The sequence below is a fragment of the Pogona vitticeps genome, chromosome 5 (assembly GCF_051106095.1).
Source record: "Pogona vitticeps strain Pit_001003342236 chromosome 5, PviZW2.1, whole genome shotgun sequence".
In the NCBI taxonomy this organism is placed as follows: domain Eukaryota; kingdom Metazoa; phylum Chordata; class Lepidosauria; order Squamata; family Agamidae; genus Pogona; species Pogona vitticeps.
The window spans coordinates 6,881,184-6,887,517 of NC_135787.1; positions in this window are offsets into that span (position 1 = coordinate 6,881,184).

Consider the following 6,334-nt stretch of genomic DNA (forward strand, 5'->3'; position numbering starts at 1 on the left):
TTAAACACCAGAGGTCACAGGGGAAGTTCCTGATGCCTTCCCATCCCCTGTAAGTTCACATTTATCTCAAAAATCCTGAAGAGCATGGTTGTGATAATGTGTAGGTTAATGTCAACTCTCAAATCAAGGGGGGGAACTATCCTTTCTTATGCTTTGATATGCTTTGATTGTATTCCTGCATTGAGTAGGGGGTTGGACTTGATGGCCTTCTAGGCCCCTTCCAACTTGATTTTTCTATGATTCTTTCTTTCTTTCTTTCTTTCTTAAATCCCCAACCCGGTTCTAGCAAACCATCTCATGGAGAGCCGATTAAACAACCGTGAGAAGAACAGCGGGTTTGTATAATTCTGCCTTTTCACGCTGTTGCCCAAACAATGGGAAAACAGTCATCAACTAAATCCATTTGGTGGAAAGAAATGATTAACATAAAACTTGCCGAAAAGATTCTGATTCATCAAGACGGTCGATTTAGATGAATTTTTTTGTTACACCATAGGGATCCATTGCCACTAAAATTGAAAAATGAAATGATAAACAGGTTATTGATGGAGATTATATCTCCCTGCCTTTACTTGGTGATAACGGGTTTCATGGGTGCACTGTGTAACCTGAAGAGATAGCTACAGGTTGCATTTAATTTTTGAAAATAAAGCTTTTGCTTTGAGTCAACATCATTTCCAATGATACACTCCTTTTCAGCTAAAGATTTTGAACGCTTCTTGCTAAATAAGTGATGTTTCTCTTCACCCATCTGTACCTAAAAGCCTCTTAAAAGTAGAGGTAATGGATTTTTTTTGTTACTGTTATTTTGTTTTTGTTCTGTTTGTTTGAATTTTCAATTGGTTTGGCTCCTGAAAGCTCACAATTAGTTACAGTCTGGGAGCAAGAAGAAATGATGTAATATCTGCCATAATTGTACTGAGTTTACACAAAGTAAATCCCAAACTGCATGTCTAGTATATGCGATCATCCTGGCTCTCATGTGCTCCGACACATCCAGTTCACACAATTAGTTGCACACTTGGTTACACACTGGGGCACAAGATGGACAGCCAGAAAATTGCAAAGACCCTCAGTGCAAACTTTTTACACACGTAATACTTTGCAATAGGGTTGTGATCAGCAAAAGTGTACGATATCACAATATTAACTGTGTGTCTTGTGGGTTACTTTTCTTGGGGCATCTCTCAGTTATCTGAGCTGATACATCTTCGTGGGTTGCAGCACCTGGTTGTGGATCCAGTGGCTGAGAGTTCAAATATCCCATATGCATCCCGGGAGAGGGACCACCCATGATAACTTGCCATGCGTGTCTGACTGATGGGGTAATGTATGGCCTTTGACAAGCTGCACAGTTCTGGAGCCCCACCCGAAAAAAGATCCAGTAAGCTGCCCCTGGGAAGGGTCATTAAAAGTCAGAATCAACTTGATGGTACATGTTATCCATGTTCATCTTGTGTGGTTTCAGTCGTACACTATTCACAAGACTAGGAACATACAGTGGTGCCCTGCATAGTGATGATAATCTGTGCAGCAAAAATCATCACTATGCAGATTTGTCGCTATGCGAAAAAAAGCCCATAGGAATGCATTAAAACCCGTTTAATGCATTCCTATGGGCAAAAAACTCACCTTTAAGCAAAAATCCTCCATATGGCTGCCATTTTCGCTGCCTGGTAAGTGAGGAATCCGTGTGAAAACACAGCGGGCGGCCATTTTTTTTACCCGGCGGCCATTTTGGAACCGCCGATCAGCTGTTGGGAAATCATCATTATGCGAAAATCGGTAAGCGAAACAGCTTACCGAACATCGCAAAGCAATATTTTCCCATTAAAAATATCGCAATGCTATTGCAAAAACGATCACAAAAACTTAATCGCTATGCGGATTCGTCGTTAAACGGGGCGCCCGTTAAGCGAGGCACCACTGTATTGTGTACATGTCCCATTGACTGTGTCTCAGTTAAGGGTATGATCACACAAGGAAATTTCTACTGAACAATGCGCTCAAGTTAAGGGAAGCCAGATTTAGGCTGAATATCAGGAAAAACTTCCTAACTGTTAGAGCAGTATGACAGTGGAACCAGTTACCTCGGGAGTTAGTGAGTGCTCCAACACTGGAGGCATTCAAGAAAAACTTAGTTAATAATCTGGCAGATATGCATGGATTGTATCCCTGTGTTGAGTGGTGGGTTGGGCTTGATGGCCTTGTAAGGCCCCCTTCTGACTTCACTTTTCTAGGATTCTATGACTCAGTGGACCTACTCTAACGTGATTTACTATGATAAGTGACAAGACTGATAACAAGCACATCATTTCTGTTTCTCATTACAGCATCAAAAAGTAATTGGTTGTGTTGCTTGTGGCACTGCTCATGACTTTTTCTTTTCTTTCCATTAACTAATTTTGGAGGAAGGAAGAGTCTGCTATAAAACTGGGCTCCGGCTGCACCTCCCAAAAGAAAGCTCCCTCTTTTGGTTCTTGGATATGACAGACAAATTAGTTATGTGTCCGCATACCTTATTTTACTTGGCTATTTGTATAACAAGGTGGTATGCAATTTGATTGTCAAACGGGGTTGCTGTTAAGTCTTTGATTGGATGTGGGAATTCATTCCTTTTTGGGGGATTCTGAATATTTCAGATTTCTTGATTTCTCCACTGCAGGCACTGATTGAGCACTTATGTGCTTGTTTGCATGCAGAGTAGTATTTAATTCCCGTTCTTTCCTAACATGCTTTCCAGTTTCCTGCCTCTCTTACACAGCTATTGCAATGGCTGGCTGACTTTGACGGTGCCTTCTCTCTCTCTCTCTCTCTCTCTCTCTCTCTTTTGGCTGTTATTATTTAAAAACAACAGCACAGAACAACTGACTTTCCCCATTTTGTCGTCAAGCCCTTCTCCCCGACAAAATGCTTATTTATGCTCAACAGCAGTTGGTGGAAACCTCGGCCCTTCTTGTTTTTGAAACGGATCAAACAAAGAAACTAGGGACTTGTCAGATTACATTTTAATAAAAGTCATATTTGTTTAAAGGAATTTACTGGCTAAGGAAAAACTCATTCAGCTGAAGGAACCACCATGAGTTCTACAGGCACATCTTAGGATCTTACAACTGCAGAACTGGAAGGGACTCTATGGATCATTGAATCTGTTGTTGTTGTTTAGTCGTTTAGTCGTGTCCGACTCTTCATGACCCCATGGACCAGAGCACGCCAGGCCCTCCTGTCTTTGTTGAATCATTGAATCTAGCCCCTGTCAAAGAGGCATGGTGGGGATTCGAACGCCCGGCCTCCTAAACCACTGAGCTATCGAGCATGATCAGTACATTGTCGATATAATGGATTTGCAGGTATGGGGGAGTGTCAGTTAATGTCATAGAGCAGCAAGCTGGCCAGATGTTACCAGAGCTCATGAAAGTTACTTTATTTTTTTACTACAGCTATCAGAATCTCCCACCACCAATCATGTGGTTGGGAGATTCTGGAAGCTTTAACACAGAAAACTATTTTGAGTTTTTAGATGTTACTTGGTTCAGGCAGGTGAGAGGATAGATCGTGGATCATTGGCTGCATTGGCAAATTTCTGGTGAAGCATCCCTGGCTCCTGGTTGCTAAAATCTAAGCAAATAATTTTGACCTACAGTACATGGTCCTTGAATTTTCTCTTCGATAAGCATGCATACTCAGAATCATTTAAGAACAATGTCTTCATTTTAACCATAAAACCAGACAGACATGTTTAATGTTTTACAAATTATAAATTGAGATTTCCTGAGTGAAGGCATAGTATTTGTCTTGGTGTATTATTCATCTGATTGTAACTACTGATCACAACCGTAAGGAAAGAAACATTTTTAACATTAAATGCTTCTAGAGTGATTTTTAACATATGAAGTGCTAGTCACTTTGTGGGTGGGTGGGAAGGTGAGTGAAACTGTTTCTCCATGTTTCTTACTCTGCTAACTAAAAGGGAATAATTATAATTCCACAACATGAATAACACCATGGAGGTGGGCCTTCTTGGTGTGGCCTGCACTCTCTGCAACACTCCTTCGCATGGTCCAAGAAGTGGAGGCTCTCTTCAGCTTTAGATGTCTTGTTTACTTCCCGACTGATGATGGTGGCTGTTTTTTAAAAATATATATTGTTTTCAATGTATTAAATATTTTTAAATGGTTGAGGAAACAGATTTATATTGCATTGGATGTGTGGTTTAATGCGGCTAGCTTTGAGACTTTACTGTGCAGCATGCAAGAACTATAGAGGGATCTATAAATCAATTGAACAATACACAGGATGGAGCACCACCCTGTTGAATGAGCAATAAAAAGAATGATCAGTTTGATTGATAGCCTGTGTGGCGTTGTGGTTGGGGTGCTGGAATACAGCACAGGAGACCTGGGTTCAAATCTCCCATCGGCCTTGACACTCAAGGGGTTGCCTTGTGGTGCCCCTAGTCCATCAACCTGTCCTACCTCAGAGGGTTGTTGGGTGGATGAACTGGGAGAAAGGACTGCTATCTACACTTCCTTACCTCACTGAAGGAAAAGTTGGAAGTAAACATAACGAGGAAACTAAATGAGAAATTGAGAGAGACAGAGGGAATTGATGGAAGGAGGCTGTAATTCCCTTTCCAGAGGAATCTCTTTCAGACGGCAACCCTGCCTCCAATCATCTCCAGCAACAGAACATCCTTCTGTGTGTATTTTTTCAAGGGCCATGGGCTGAAGCACAGAAACAAATGGTTTGTTGGTAACCTATTTATAGCGAAATAACAGGGCCATGGATTTAAATTATAGTGGGAGGAAAAATGATTGATTAAGGCGTGTTGTTCTTTGAGATCAAAGCCTGGGCAGAGAGGAATTTCAGGAGCAAAAATGGAATTGGTTGTCACGAGAATTAATGCTAAACGATTGTTCGCACATCTGCCACAGCGGGTGCTTTTTATTATTTTTTTTAAGTAGAATTTTCATAATGGAAGCTTTATTGTATCTTACTCTGATAAGATCCTGTTGCCATTTACTTGGGCTGGTTAATTTACAGCAATTAATTTGAAATGCAGCTGTAGCCGTGGGGAAGTGAGTGGATTGATAACCTCACTTATAGGAGCCCCCTCCCCACTGCACCTTTGTAACATGATCTATATACATTTCTTTCCAGTTGTGTTCCTGGTGTACAGTGATTGGGCAAATGAATGAGGATGACAAAATAGTTTCAGCTGGTTTGCATCCATGAGAGTGGGGCATATTTTTGTGGTCGTGGCTGCATGATCTATTTTAACAGACCTGCTAACCTATAAGACAAGATGATGCCTGTTACTTTCGAATGTTGGGTATTCTTCTGAAAATGTGAAATAAATTAGCCATTCTAAACCTTTTTCTTTTGCTACAGCCATAAACACGATGTGAAAAAAAAAGAGCCAAATTAGGTTGGATAAATTGCATAACAAACATTAGAAGATTAGATTAGATTAGATTAAGCATCCTTCAGTCTCGAAAGACTATGGTAACGTGCTCTGTATGGAGGACTTGGAACAGCATCTAGTGTGGCTGAGGAGGCCAATTTGAGTGTGGCAATCCCTTCCACACTGTGGACAAATCCAATCTGTCCCCTGTCCGGCTCCCTGGTTTTGCTGGTTTCGGGAGTGCCTCTTTGCCTCGGCCTGCTGAACAAGTCTCTTTTCAAATTGGGAGAGGCCTACTAGAGGCACCGCCTGCCTTCAGGGTGAACGCTCAGAGGTCAAGGTTTCCCATCTGTTGAGGTCCATTTCTAAGGCCTTCAGATCCCGCTTGCAGATGTCCTTGTAATGCAGCTGTGGTCTCCCTCTGAGGCACTTTCCCTGCACTAATTCTCCATTCAGGAGATCTTTTGGAATCCAACCATCAGCCATTCTCACGACATGCCCAAGCCAACGTAGACGTCGCTGTGTCAGTAATATATACATGCTAAAAATTCCAGCTCGTTCTAGGACTACTCTATTTGGAACTTTGTCCTGCCAGGTGATACCAAAAATACGTCGGAGGCAACGCATATGGAAGGTGTTCAGCTTCCTCTCCTGTCATGCACAAAGGGTCCGGGACTCACTGCAGGACAGGACTGTGCTCAGGACACAGGCTGTATAGACCTGGATCTTGATATATGTATATAGAAGATGGTGTGTGAAGAATTGTTTCTAGTCTGTAGCCCCCTTGGCTGTTAAAGCCAGTTGGGAGCCATATTGTGTACTATCTCATAGAGCCTCTTAAGAAATATGAATCTGGCTGTGTTACCCAGTGAAAAAGCCAACTGAGAGAGAGGGCAATCCTTCCTGAATAGGCATTGCCTTCGCTTAGAA